We start from the raw sequence: 14,167 nt of genomic DNA on the forward strand, positions 1-14,167 counted from the left end.
GGTCATCGCTGGGGTTCGTGAAGGAAGGGGGCCCGGTGAACTGGTTTCCGATATCACTCGCCATTGATGTTAGCCGTGGTCAGAATTCGATCTCAGATTGCTAAGCTCACAGGGCACCACACTAATCATCGTCGTTGCAGTGAATGCCAACAAGGATGTTGGGCACTGGGAATCATGCGTTGGCACGAAGGAGCGGAGGTGAGAAGTTTAACAGCGAAGTGCGTGGCTCGGAGGAGTGCCGTTGAGAGATGGCCAATGTGGTACAGCAGGGGGACACTGCAGGGAGGTAATTTGAGCGCAAATTAGGGCATTATCAGTGCTAGGTACTAATTAGGGTTGGCTATAACAGTCACGATGCTAATTGATCAAGGCGAATTCATAGTCATATTTTTTCACGCTAAAATGTCCGTGCCGATGTCTTCTTTCCCCCCCCCCCCCCCCATATGTGCAGATACTACTGACTATTATATGTAGGGTGTGGAGGCAGGGACTGGCATGTCTTTTTTGGGGGGGGGGGGGGGGCGACAATTGTTGTAAACCTGTTAGGTCAACGTTTTACCCCTGCCTCTGGGGGGGTGGGTGGTCAACTTTCTATAACTTTTTGATTCAGGCCTTCTGAAAGGCTCTCATCATTTAGTTGACGGACAAACGGAACGCCGGGCTTTTACAATAGATTGAAATGCCAGGAAAATGCATGTGGTATTTCAATTTATTAATCACGCATTGCCATTTTGGGTTGTTATAGGTGTGCCACAATGTATTGGATTCATCGACCTCAGCCGATGTCTAAGCTCTTTTTGTACGAGATCTCACGCACGTATAATCACATTTGCTGTTCGTGCAAAAATCGCACGCAAACGGTGCGCTCATGTTGCGTTGATGCGAACGCAGCGTTCACGCAAACGCAGCGTTCGTGCGAAACCGTAGAAGCGAAAAAAAAATTAAGCACGCAAACGAGACACGAACTGGAATCGCGGAGGGGACGGTGGGGTTAACGATTTGTCGGGCTGCGTTGACGTGTTAGTTTAGACTTGCGTTTTTGTGGCACGCGTTCACTCCGTTACGTTTCTTTTTAATATATTTTCTTCTGCTCTGGACACTGGGGAGATCGATGATCGGTGTTCCAGTCGCCGCGTTGATGGCATTCGTCGTGATTTTTCACTTAACAGGGTGGGCCGCGTGAATACTGCTGCCACCTTTCACTCCACGTTCCCCGCGTTGCGTGACAGCGTTCACCCCACCGCGGTTGGGATCCATTTAGATCTTTAGTTTGCGTGGTATTTGTGTCCTTAGCTTTTTTTCGCCCAGTTTATATGGACCTTGTTTCGGCGGGTGTCATTCCCTTTCGCCCCCCCCAACTCCCTCTCCGTGAGTTGGGTGGCAACTTTATATTTTTTTACAGCGATGAATGGAGGTGCCTCTTGTGGCTGCAGGAGTGACATGAACCCGTTGTGTAAATCGATAAAACCCTGCGTTGTTACACTTGGGCTGTCGTTCGGTTTTTGAGGTCAGCAGAAGGGCTGTAGAAGATTGCCTTATGTCCATAATAGGCACAGCTAATTAGTAATGTTTGTCATGTAAACAAAATGTGCCAATTCGTTCCTAGTTCAGCACACCGGTGTGTTGGAGAGTAAACCCACAACATTTACGATTTGAAATTTCACTGGTAATTACCACCAGCCTCATCAGGCGACAGCCACAGTTTTGGAGAAATCTTCCTCCTGTTTCGGTCTTAAATAGAGGGATAGATGTGATGAGCCAATCAGGTGCGAGGACCAGGGGTGGGTTAATGTCTTCATATAAATTACAATGGATATCTATAATTTTGTTGGTTATTCACGGTTAATCAACATGCACAATGTATGCACATTACGCATGCATTATATGCAGTTCATCTTCTTGGTTTTTTCGGTAAAGTCATGTAGAATGGAAATAATAAAATAATAAAAATAAAACATAATAAAATAATTCTCACGACGTTTCGGCCACAACGCAAGCAGCCGTCCTCAGGTGAAGAACAGGTCTGTCGGGGAGACGCCTGAGGACGGCTGCTTGCGTTGTGGCCGAAACGTCGTGAGAATTATTTGATTCTGTTTTATTTTTATTATTTTATTATTATTTCCATTCTACGTGACTTTACCGAAAGAACCAAGAAGATGAATCCCTGCAGTCACGAAAGCTTTAAATCGAAATTATATGCAGTTCTTAAGAGTTAATCAAAGAGAATGCTGCATATCTGTCGTTTTGGTGAAAGGGGCAGTACTACGGTGGTAACAATCTTAAGGGCCTGGGTTCGATTCCTGAATTGTGCTCCTTCCCGAGTTTTGGTTTGTTCTTACCCCTGTTCTGCGTGGGTTTCCTGCGGGTTCTGCAGTTTTCTCCCAAAGCTAAACAAGAAAACCCAATTTAACTGCTATTCGCCAAGCATCCCAATGTTGAAAAATATCCCGCAAAGTTTGCCCAATTGGGATCGCACAGAGCAACAATGTTACCTCCTGCTGCGAAACGTTGGCAGGATCCTCCTGCAAAATGGTAAAACAAGCGTAGTGATAGCAATAATAAGCTCATGTAAACTAACAATCCCGGCCAGAGAACAGGTGGAGACAGGTGTGGGTGGGGAGACACAACAGCGATTTGGATTATAAGATCGGAAGCGATAGAGAGATAGAAAATCGCCCGATCGTTGGCAAGAACCAGTTACATCTTTAAAAAATAGTTAATCAGAGAGGACGCACACACACAGCGTATCCGGCATTACGAGCCAAACTCTTGTTCTCATTATTATCTGTGTTCATGTGTACCTGTGTGTTGTTCGTTTACGTACATACAGTAAGTGGGCGGCTTCTGTCTGGTATGGTTGGGTTTTGCCCCTGGCCTAAATACTTTAGGAATTAAAAAAAACCCATTCAACCTGGTTTTGTTGGCGTCGTTTTGCGTCGTGACAGCTGTCGCAACACGCATAACCTGTGTTTATTAATTTGGTTGGAATTGTGTGTATTATGAGCTAACATCATAAAGCGATGTGTGGATGTTTATTATAAGCTAAATACGATTTAGGGCTTCATATGCAGGCTCCGTTGAATTTTTCAGATTTCGGGCAGCACTCCAAACGGCTTTTATCCGATTTAAGGAGGGTTACTGACTGTCCGTCCGGTGAGTTAGTGCCTGGAGTGAATCGCTGAGCGCTCTATCTGTAAGGTACAAGTACAGTGAGGTGTCGGAACCAGGGGGTGTTCCATCTCAGGTGTTGTTGACCATCTTTTCGCAAGAGTGGAAACGACCTTTTGAGAAAAGAAAGGGGGCAACCGGATTTTGGTTCGCCCGCTGTATGTCGTTTGTCGCGTATCGATGAGTTCGGCAAGTTTAATCGGCCAGATAGCTCGGCCGTGGAGGGGTCGGCTCGCAATCAGAAAGTTGGGAGATCGAATCCCGGTTGAGGATTTCTCTCGGCCTATCATCCCTCCCACGGATCGTTTAAATAAATACCACAGTGATTGTCCTATGGATTGACTCGACACCATCAAAGAAGTGTGGAATTTTTGCCAGGGCTGCAAACGGGAGATGCGCACCGCTCGTATGAACGTGAAATCACGTTGGCTCGTCGGCTGGTTCTCCGTAGCCACTGATAGGTGCGCCCGGGTGCCCCAGCGTCGCAGCCATCTGCTACGCTGTTGGTGCGAGGTCATAACACACCAGTGTGAGCCCACCACACATCACCAGTGTGAGGCCACCACAGCCACCACAGCTGCGGTCAAGCCACATCACGCCTAACCCCCGCTGTCTCGCCTTGCTGCCCTGCAGGTGAACTGACCTGCCCGTTGCAGCAGCTGTAAGAGACAACGGGCTGCCCGCGACGAAGCGGATGTCACCGCAGAGTCTCCCTAACAACGCCTAAGGTATTAAATATTGTGTGACAAAGCCCTTTGCGATGGTTCTGGGTGAGGTGGGGGGTGTGGTGGTTGTGTTACTCTGCGGTTGATACGGGAGATGGGAAAAAGTACAGTTGAGTCGGGGTGTGAGGTTTGTACACATGTTGTTTGCCTTTCTCTCTCTCTATATCGGGCGGCCGCTGTTTGTTCACCGAAAGGCAATGCAATCCCCCCGCACCCCCTTTTGTCCCATCACTTATAATGTGGTGCTCGTTAAGTCAGAACTCATCTTCTTGGTTCTTTCGGTAAAGTCACGTAGAATGGAAATAATAAAATAATAAAAATAAAACATAATAAAGTAATTCACACGACGTTTCGGCCACAACGCAAGCAGCCCTCCTCAGGTGAAGAATAGGTCTGTCGAGAAGACTCTGTCTTAGACTCTGTCTTCTCGACAGACCTGTTCTTCACCTGAGGACGGCTGCTTGCGTTGTGGCCGAAACGTCGTGAGAATTATTTTATTATGTTTTATTATTATTATTTATTATTTCCATTTTACGTGACTTTACCGAAAGAACCAAGAAGATGAATCCCTGCATTCACGAAAGCTTTAAATCGAAAGTCAAAACTCATTTTAGTTGATGATTAACAAAAAACGATAACGGTGCCATGTTTGAAGAAGTTTTTCTTCTTCCTGTTTTTGACATCCGGTTGACTAAAATTTATTTCGGTCACCTTTTAATTTAATCATTGTAATAATAGTAAATAATGCATTTTTACCCAAGACGATCTTCCATGACATCTTTGTCAAATTATTAAGAATCATCTGTAGCTCTTGAGACGCCAGCATCACAATTGTGCCCCGTGCCTCGTATTCATCACAACTTTCTCTCTCTCTTGACGAAAAAAAAAAATCTATGCCGGCCTCCGCTATTGTGTTGGAGAAGAATTTGTGTCGCTTGAATTGCGATGAAAACGACACGATCAGCATGAGAATGGACGACTTAAGGCTTTTTTTTTTAGCAGCCGGGGAAAAATGTTTACGAATTCAAACTGTCGTAAAAACCTCTTGACCGAACCACTTGGAATCTGCCCGCCGATCCGTTCGGATCTTGGAAGCTAAGCGGGCTTGAGCCTTGATAACGCCGCTTCGATATGGTGATCACTTTGCACCAATCAGATTGTTGTTGTTGCCTCCGTTGAGCTGCATTTGTGGGGGGCACATAATGTGCAGCACGTGGCAGTGCAGCAAAATACACTGTTGTACTGTACTGCTGTGCTCCTACTTCTATGTTCCCCTGCCTCCCCGCGCCTTCACCTACCCGCTTCGACCAGCGTGCTGAAGTATGGTCACATGACCTCCACAAACTGTACAGCTTGGGAGGTCCTCATCCAGCAGTGGCTTGACAAAAGGGCTGTACAAGTGCGTGTGTGCCCTTACGAAGCCAAGGAGATTAAGCGTGAGGCAAGTGGTCCAGCTACATCTCTGGAGATTCAGCCGTGTCCTTACAGTGTGGAAGAGTAGGCCAAGCACCCTCTACATAGACTCTCTTGAGCGGTCTCTACAGTGCCACTCCTTCCGTCAGCAGTAATTGCAGGACTGCACACTTTTCATCTCGGTCATTCTTTGAGCTTTCGAAGTAAAAAAAAACCAACGCTGTCGCATCTCTGACGCGATTCTTTACGAGGGTGTTACCGTCATCGGTGATGAAGCTTGATCTTTCACCCCCGCCATGTGAAACTTTAACAACAGTGCCAAGCTCCCCGGCGTGTTTTCGCGGGTGAGCCCGCGCGTTGTTCGGCATTACGTCCGGACGTTTTTCCTCCCCACGTGCCGGGTAATTCATTGGAGAGTTTGTACAGCACGAAAACCTTGCGAAGTGGAGCCAAGCTGCTTAATCGATGCTCCCGCTGCTGCTGTTCGGGATACTCCTAAGTGACCTCTCTCAGTGTTTTTGTTATCTATTCTCTGAACTCAAGAGATAAGCATCTGAACCCTGGTCACACAGATGGCTCCTGGAAAGAAAAACCGGTTGTCTTTCCACGTGACAAGGTTTGGTCCCCTTTTTAGCTCCCTGGTCATTTGAAGTTTTATGAGTCCAGTAGTGGAAGTAGCAGAGACACAGTTTGTAAAGAGGCCGAGTGTAAGATAACATTCCCCAAGCCGATGAGTGTGACCGCATCAGTCAAACCAATGAGATCAGATTTCGATTTAAAGCTTTCGTGACTGCAGGGATTCATCTTCTTGGTTCTTTCGGTAAAGTCACGTAAAAGGGAAGTAATAAAATAATAAAAATAAAACATAATAAAATAATTCTCACGACGTTTCGGCCACAACGCAAGCAGCCGTCCTCAGGTGAAAACCAGGTCTGTCGAGGCGACAGCGTCATTCATATTTTATTATGTTTTATTTTTATTATTTTATTACTTCCCTTCTACGTGACTTTACCGAAAGAACCAAGAACAATGAGATCAGGTCAAAATAACGGAATAGAGAAGAGGCTAACACACAGAACATAAAGGTTACAGTGTTACTTTGCGGAACAAGAGCTTGCTTTTGTGCATGCTGCGTAGAGGTGTCACGATGCGCCGAGTCATCCGTTAATTTTTATTATGAAGCTCGTGATGTACGCATGGAATCGCAAGTGTCGGGAGTAGATCCTTATCCATTCCTATACGTTGTATGTAATGGGCATATTAAACTTAATTTTTTCCTGTGACCAATAGTCTCGGCCAAGTCACCATAACATGAATAATATTTAAAAATACTTTTAAAAAAACACGCTTTCATGAAATGTACCGTACGAGTAATGGAAGAACTCCCACGACTCCAGGCAGTGGCCCCGAAGCTTGCCATAACGTAAGGGGTCGTGGTGATTTACAGCCAACGTGAGTTGAGCGTGGACAATTAGACCCAAGCCGAAACATAACATATAATAAAGATTGTTTAAAAATATATATTTTTAATTTTAATGATAGAATATAGTATTGTTATCAGTAAGACATAAGTATACCAAGTTGGCAATCGATACGACATTGGGAAGTGGGTTAAAATTGTTACAAGATTTGAGGATACGACAACAACAGACAGAGTGAGTTTATCGTGTAAAAAATAAATTTTCACTCGATTTGAATACCTGAGCGATCAAACATTATTTTCACCAGACTGCGGGCGTTCTCGTGGCTCAGCGGCGGGGCGTTCCTCGCTTGTCCCAGAGCTTCACGGTTTTCGAATCCTGGTTAATACTGCACATCTCTTAACCTTAAAATACAGTAAAACCTTGGATTGCGAGCATAATTCGTTCAGGAAACGTGTTTGTAATCCAAAGCACTCGTATATCAGTTGTGATCACGTGACGCTCGGCAGACAAAGCGTGTACACGTACTACTCGTATTGCAAGACCTCGCTCGTTTATCAAATTAATATTTATTAAAAAATTGTGCTCGTCTTGCAAAACACTCGCAGACCAAGTTACTAGCAATCTAAGGTTTTACTGTATGTGCCGCCTGATTCCCCTGCTGTTTGAAAAACTACTCGCAAATTACTCTATTGTAATGGACATAGCAAGCATCTCCCCCCCCCCTTCTGTGGAAATTTGGCAGGGGACCCTCCTGAAAGAGTCAGGACACTCGGTGAAGCTTTCCTGGGTAAACAAGTGTAAATAACAATAATGTAATCGGCTTTGCTAAGCCGTGAGAGCGAACGTTGTTAATGCGAATCCGGTGATTTGGCGTGTGATCGACCACTCTTTTTACGAACCGTTCAAGCGGTGTTGCCTCGTGCTGGCTGTATCAGTTATCGCTTGTTTACAAAGGTCACCCCCAGGAAACTGACACCTGAAACATTTCTCATTCTGTTCTCACCTGCTAAAATATAATATATTAATTTCTAATGAAGTGTAGAGGTTTGCTATAAAGATGTTAATAAAATAATGATAGTAATTAATAAGGGCAATGAGCTGGTGGTTTTGTTGGTCAGGTTCACACCTGAGCGGTCAGTTGTGCAACTGGGTTGCATGCAACCTTTATTTTAAATCGAGATTGAAAACTCATTCCTTTTGAACTGCTTTTTCTGTTTATTTTTTTGTCGTACCTCCCGTACCTCCGATCAGCACGGTCGGCTCCGTACGGCGCAAGCGCTTCAGCACACATAAGTGCTGGTCCTGCGGGGATAGCAGGCGCGTGGCGAAGTGACATCCCTTGCAAAACACATCGTGCCCGCTAAGTGTGCGCACGCGCCCTAAATGGGTCACCTGGGGCCGTTCCACGGGCTTCCGCGTTGACGTTGGTCTCCGTCGGTTCTCGCTGTGTGTGCGTGTGGGGCTCGTTGGCTCAAAGGTCCGCTTGATTCTTTACAGTGAACGAGGGCTCCGCAGTGAACGTAAAAAATGCAGCCCTTGTTGTCTTACCGTTGCCCACAAAACAAAAGTTCTGGCCCAGAATGAATCGCTTTGTTCTGCTTCCTGTTTCTGTTGGTTGTGGGTTTACCTGAGCAGTGTTAATCGAGTCGGCAGTTTTTATTTATTCGAGTAGCAGTCTTGAGTCTCGTCGTCGATGACAGCCGGCGGAAGTTTTGGCCAGAGGGTTAGCCGGCGGATTGCGTTGATTCATTCTCTCGGTCCATTTGGCGAGAGCAGTCAAACATTTAGTCCACTCTTCGTCATTTAATGTTGGTGTGAGTTGCACGCAATTGGTCTCCCTCCATGCCCCCGATATAATCAACGAAACTCGACACGTTCGTCGGTAACACTTTGGCGTTAAATTTAACTTCATATAAAACAGCATCCGGGACAGACAACAGAGCTCATCTATGTACAGGAGACTCTCGATTATCCACGCTAATGACGGGGAGGACGGCCGCGGATAATTCATAATCGCGGATTAATCCAAAAATATCCTTTTTCCGCAGATCTCTATGCCAAAAACCACTAATATAGGAATAAATTAAGAATGATTACTAACGATCGATGCGGGTGCTCAGTGAGAACACTTTCCTGCCCACTAAACGGATAGCGGAGCCACGCCAATCAGCATCAAACAACCACCGCCCGCTGTTGTAAAGCTATGCAACTACCGTACTGTAGAGGCGATCACGTGGATTTCAGATGCACCTGAGCAACATATGTGTTTGGTTTAAGCACGTGACTTGTAATAAATATTTCCAAGAATAGCAATGTATATAGCCTAAATTTTGATTTAAAGCTTTCGTGACTGCAGGGATTCATATTCTTGGTTCTTTCGGTAAAGTCACGTAGAAGGGAAATAATAAAATAAAAATATAAAACAATAAAATTTCTCACGACATTTCGACTGCAACACAAGCAATCCACAGCAAGAAAATTTGCTGTGGATTTCACACCTGATGACGATTGCTTGTGTTGCAGTCGAAACGTCGTGAGAATTTTTATTGTTGAATATTTTTGTTATTTTATTATTTCCCTTCTACGTCACTTTACCAAAAGAACCAAGAATAACAATGTATATAGCCTATTTTAGATGATTAATTTGGGCATGAAGGAGCATCCATGAGTAATTAAGGTACGACAAAATTTCAGGTGCGCGGTTAATCCGCAAATCTGATAAACCGCACGCAGATAATCGAGAGTCCACTGTATGTGTGTGTTGGACTTCTTTCACACCGTACAGTAGCCAACCTAGCCAACCTTGCTAATCGGAGGTGCAAGGGGGGACTGGACAACAACGAAAAATGCATAAACACTTCCATTGAACCTTGGTGGGAAAAGCGTTAAAAGTAAGCAAAGGAGTTTGTTTACCCTCATTTGCTTGAGAACGGTCTTATCTATTTCCCTATCCCGGTGTGGGTGGCTCTGTCTGTGTGTGTGTGGGGGGTGGGGGGGAGGTTGGCAAGAGTTGTTCTGAGCCCCACTTATCTCGCAGTACAGCGCCCGCCCGCCTGTTCGCCAGCTGTTTTGGCACTAAAAAGGAATCGGGTTGAACAAACAGTTGCTTTAAAACCCACTGTGGGTGTGCGTGTCAGGCCAGGGTTTAACTCGCTGCTTTGTCACGGAAAAGACCACGTCCATGTGTTTGCATGGAAGGGTGTTCAGTTTTTAGCAGGGGGTATTCAGTGAATGCGTGCGCGTGCGTGGATGGGACAGGTTCCACTGTAATGGGCTAATCCATTGGGTTCTTAATCCCTGGGGTCACCTTTCAGACGGAGCAGGCTGCAGCGTGGATACCGTGCAGAAGAAAGGTTGAATGCGCGCGGGGGAACGTCAGTGCCACATTGCGGAAACCAGTTGCGCTTCGACACAACGTGACGCGAATGCCTCCTCCACACAGCGTTGGCTCGAGGCGCTAGAACGTGGACGCGATGGTGAGATGTTAACTCCCTCGCCTGGTGTGCAAGAGGTCACCGGTTCGATCCCGACACTGACGCCTGTATATTTGGAGTTTGCGTGTTCTCCCTGTGGTTGCGTGGACTTTTCTCTGGGTCCTCCGGATTTCCCCCCCGTACTCTCAAAAACATGCGTTTAGAGGATTTCACAGCTATACATGTCCACGAGATAAGCCACTTCGTTGAGATATAATTTGTGACCAGGTCGCTTCTGAAAAAGAGCTATGTAGTTCAGTGGGCTTTACCTTGTAAAATAAAAAAAGTTTCATAGTTTAGTTTAGTTTTAGTTCTCGATTGAAAACTAATTTCTTGAACTGCTTTTTGTGTTTAGTTTGTTGTCCTTCCCCCGCATCCCCGTTGAGCACGGTTGGCTACGTACGGTGCAAAAGAAGTTCAACATCTCGCTGTGCATTGCGTGTCTTTAGTCACCCAGATGAGGGGGTGGTGTGCGGGGGTTGGGGGGGGTCAAGCGAGTCTCGTGGTGTTGACTGGCGGGGTGGGTGACCCTATATCGCGGTGCTAAACGCATCTCTTTGCCGGGGTAAAAGAGTTCCATTGTCCCGACATTTCCGCCTTTTCCACCCCAAAGTTTATGCATCTGAATGGGTCAACCACGGGTGGAGATGGAGTGATGAAATCAGCTTGTACGCAAGTGTTAGGTGGATCATTCCATGGCAGACCTGTAAGCTATGACGACGGCTTGGGGAGGTCTTCATCCAGGAGCAGATTGATCATGGCCGATGACCAAAAAATGTGCTTGCTACGTGCGAGTTTTTATTATAATTCAGGGCTCTTGAACAGAGCACCTTCATGCAGAGGCCGCAACCGGGTACCCGATACCCGTACCCTACCCGATACCCGGCTACCCATACCCGGCCGGGTACGGGTACCCGTTTGCGACCCTGGTGTGGCCGGATACGGGTACGGGTAGACCGTGAGTCACTGGTGAGTAACTGTTTGTCACTCATTTCCCAACGTCTTGTCTCTTCTCACAATTCAAGTTCCTAGAATCAACCCACCTGTGCCTGCAACATGGCTTCATCCCAGAGGTCGCAATCAGGTACCCGATACCCGTACCCTATCTGTACCCGGCCGGGTACGGGTAGGGTACGGGTACGGCCGGGTACGGGTACCCGTTTGCGACCCTGGTGCGGCCGGGTACGGGTAAGGAATCAAAACCCATTTGCGACCTCTGCCTCCATGGCATCATCATCATCATTCGCCATGGTCAGTCCACTGCTGAATGAAGACCTCTCAAAGCTGCCGCCACCTCTCACGATCCCCGCAGTATAGTAATCCACCCAGTGTCTGCGCACGAGCTGAATTCACCGCTCCATCTCCTCGGTGGACGTCTCCCATTAGCTTGGCTGCGTTCCGTCGCTCGGCTGCCAGTCCGTACATTTTTTTGAACGCAACCTCCGATGAGCGCGGTTGGCTACGCACGGTGCGAAGGAAGTTGAACGTAATACATACATACGACCATCGGCCCCGTCATCCCTTTATAGCCGTGACGTGGTCCTGCCCCCAAGCCCCACTTCCTTAAACTCTCATTTGGGGCCTTGGCACGTGGGGAGTTTAGAAGATAAGCGACTTGGCATACCCACTCCCTCGCCCGTGTTTCTCTGTCCTGGGTCATCATCACAGCGTGCTCAGCATTGCCAGCTAATTGACTTGGAACTCCCCTGGGGCTTCTGGGTGATTACCCAGATGCCCCATGGCCATTGTGTTGTTGCGGAGCCTAGCTCGTATTGTCTCCATTCATGTGACTTGGCTCAATAAAAGAAGGCTGTGGGCATGCTTTCTGTGACGCGCGATCTTTCTGATCTTATTCCAATGCACAGCCAAGGGTCTGCCGTTTGATCTGCCCGGGGGGTTAGAGTGGCAGGGTTTATTTGTTTTCACGTTTTCCACCTCTGGTTACACATCGAGTTACGGGTATTGTATGCGAGATGTGTTTTCCCAGGATCGCCCCCACCTGTTGTGGGGATGATCCTGTGAGCTGCTGCCCCCCCCTCCCCACGTGGGAAATGTGTCCGTCTTTTTGAGACATTAAGAGGCCCAGTGTTGTTCGCCAGCTTAATGATTAATTATATCAACAATAGGCTGTAAATTAGGATCATTATTTAATTAAGCAGAAACAAACATGGAGATGTATTGTCTATCTGGTGAGTGGTATGTTGTTAATCATAAATGCATATGTGCAAGCGATGTTTTTTTTTGTACGATACAGATACACATGTATCCTTGGGCTTTAGGCTAATCTTGAGAATGATGTATGTTTATTTGGGTTTTAGGCTAATCTAGTGAATGATGTGAGTTCATTTTGGCTTCAGGCTAATCTAGTGAATGATGTGAGTTCATTTGACAATAACAGTGCCTTAAAAGCAAAATATATAATTGGTGACGTTTTGGTTGAAGTGCACTCTCCAACTTATTATTATTTACACTATCTGCCCTCTTTATCCAAGTGCTATGAAGAAGGGCCAACGCTCAAAAACATCTTGTCTGCTCTATATTTTTCCTTTTTTCCCAACAGTATTTTATTGAACAAACGATTCCGGTACACACAGAAGGGCATGTATGGGAATTGAAACCAGTTTAGACACGATGCGAAGTCCAATCATTATTACTATCAACGTTTTATATTTTGAACCGGTCTGTGCCATGTGTTTCAATAAACTCTCCATCCCTGCTGTCCATTTCCTTAACTCGGATAACCCTCTTGAGGAAGTACGGAGCTGTGGGGGGGGGGGGTTGAAGAGAAGGAAAAATAAAATATATATTTCCTTTTTAAGACCACAGTCATATTAACAAATGGCAGATTTTTCGTGCTTTTGCACTACTGCCGACGCAGCAGTATCACCCAATAATTGTGTTTTAAAGTTAATTTGGGCTTTTGGCTATACTGGTGAATGATGCAAGTTCATTTGGGCTTAATGCTTATCTACTCATGAATGTCGCAAGTTCGTTCCTCGCCGGTTTTAACCGAACGGTGCACTTTTGTCTTTCCGCAGAAATTACGCGACGGACGATTGACTCAAACCGTTGCTTCCGTGCAGACTGACTCACCGGTGAGTGTGCACTGCTCCACGCTATTCAACTCTCATCATCATCATCATCAGCCGTCGTCTGTCTACAGGCCACGTCGGTTACTGGGGTTGTTTGGCAAGATGTCACTGGTCCGGTCATCCTCACAAGCAGCGGCTATTGGCTAGCCATCAAACTTAGACGGTGGTCACTGCATCGCGCAATTTCAGATGCGCTTTTACGGCCGTCTGGAACACTCTTCCTTCCGATATTAGGAAGCCCCTGGAGCGATTGCACTTTTAAATCATCAAGATTAAAAACTGTTATTTTATACTGTTTTTCGTGTTTAGTGTGTTGTCCTCTTCCACACCTCCGATAAGCACGGTTGGTGACGTACGGTGCAAAATATGATCAACGTACATACATACACTGCGCTGGTCAGTGCGGGTCGGGGAAGAGGGCGGGCCGTGCCTAGTAAAAATGTCACAGATGTTAGCTGTGGCTGGTTATTGAACTCAGGGGTTTTCCTGGTTCACAGCACAACTGAGCTAACCACTGTGCCACCACTTATTTGTCAATTCACTGAAAACAGTGTGGTGAAGTATAGTCACATAACCTTCCCCATAACCGGCACGGCATCCAGCAGTGGATTTACAAATAAGGGCTCTGCATGTATAAATACATTTGGATCGCTCAGATTCCCATGTTATTTAAAAAACGGTGTTCATCCGTTGATTGGCAGATGATGGAATCTGGATAGTTGGGTATTGTGGTAACTTTTTTTTAAAGAAATGTTGACTTGGGTAAAAGCCATCCAAAGGAAGCACGGATACACGGACATGTGCGGACAGGATTTCCTGCTATTTTCCCCCCTCTCTAGTTTTTTTTAATGCCCCACATTCATACTTCAGCC

The 14,167-nt window shown here is 46.3% G+C and overlaps 1 protein-coding gene across 1 annotated transcript in view; it reads left to right on the plus strand.

Moving 5' to 3' along the window:
* Positions 1–14,167, plus strand: part of LOC144734709 (disheveled-associated activator of morphogenesis 2-like) — a 128,214-nt gene that overhangs the window by 7,896 nt on the left and 106,151 nt on the right. Inside the window, exons 2-3 of the mRNA XM_078617029.1 lie at positions 3,802–3,896; positions 13,242–13,298. The gene's annotated coding sequence lies outside the window, so the exon portion shown is untranslated. The remainder of the gene's footprint in view (positions 1–3,801; positions 3,897–13,241; positions 13,299–14,167) is intronic.

The sequence above is a fragment of the Lampetra planeri genome, chromosome 52 (genome assembly GCF_965212315.1).
Source record: "Lampetra planeri chromosome 52, kcLamPlan1.2.h2, whole genome shotgun sequence".
Lineage (NCBI taxonomy): Eukaryota > Metazoa > Chordata > Hyperoartia > Petromyzontiformes > Petromyzontidae > Lampetra > Lampetra planeri.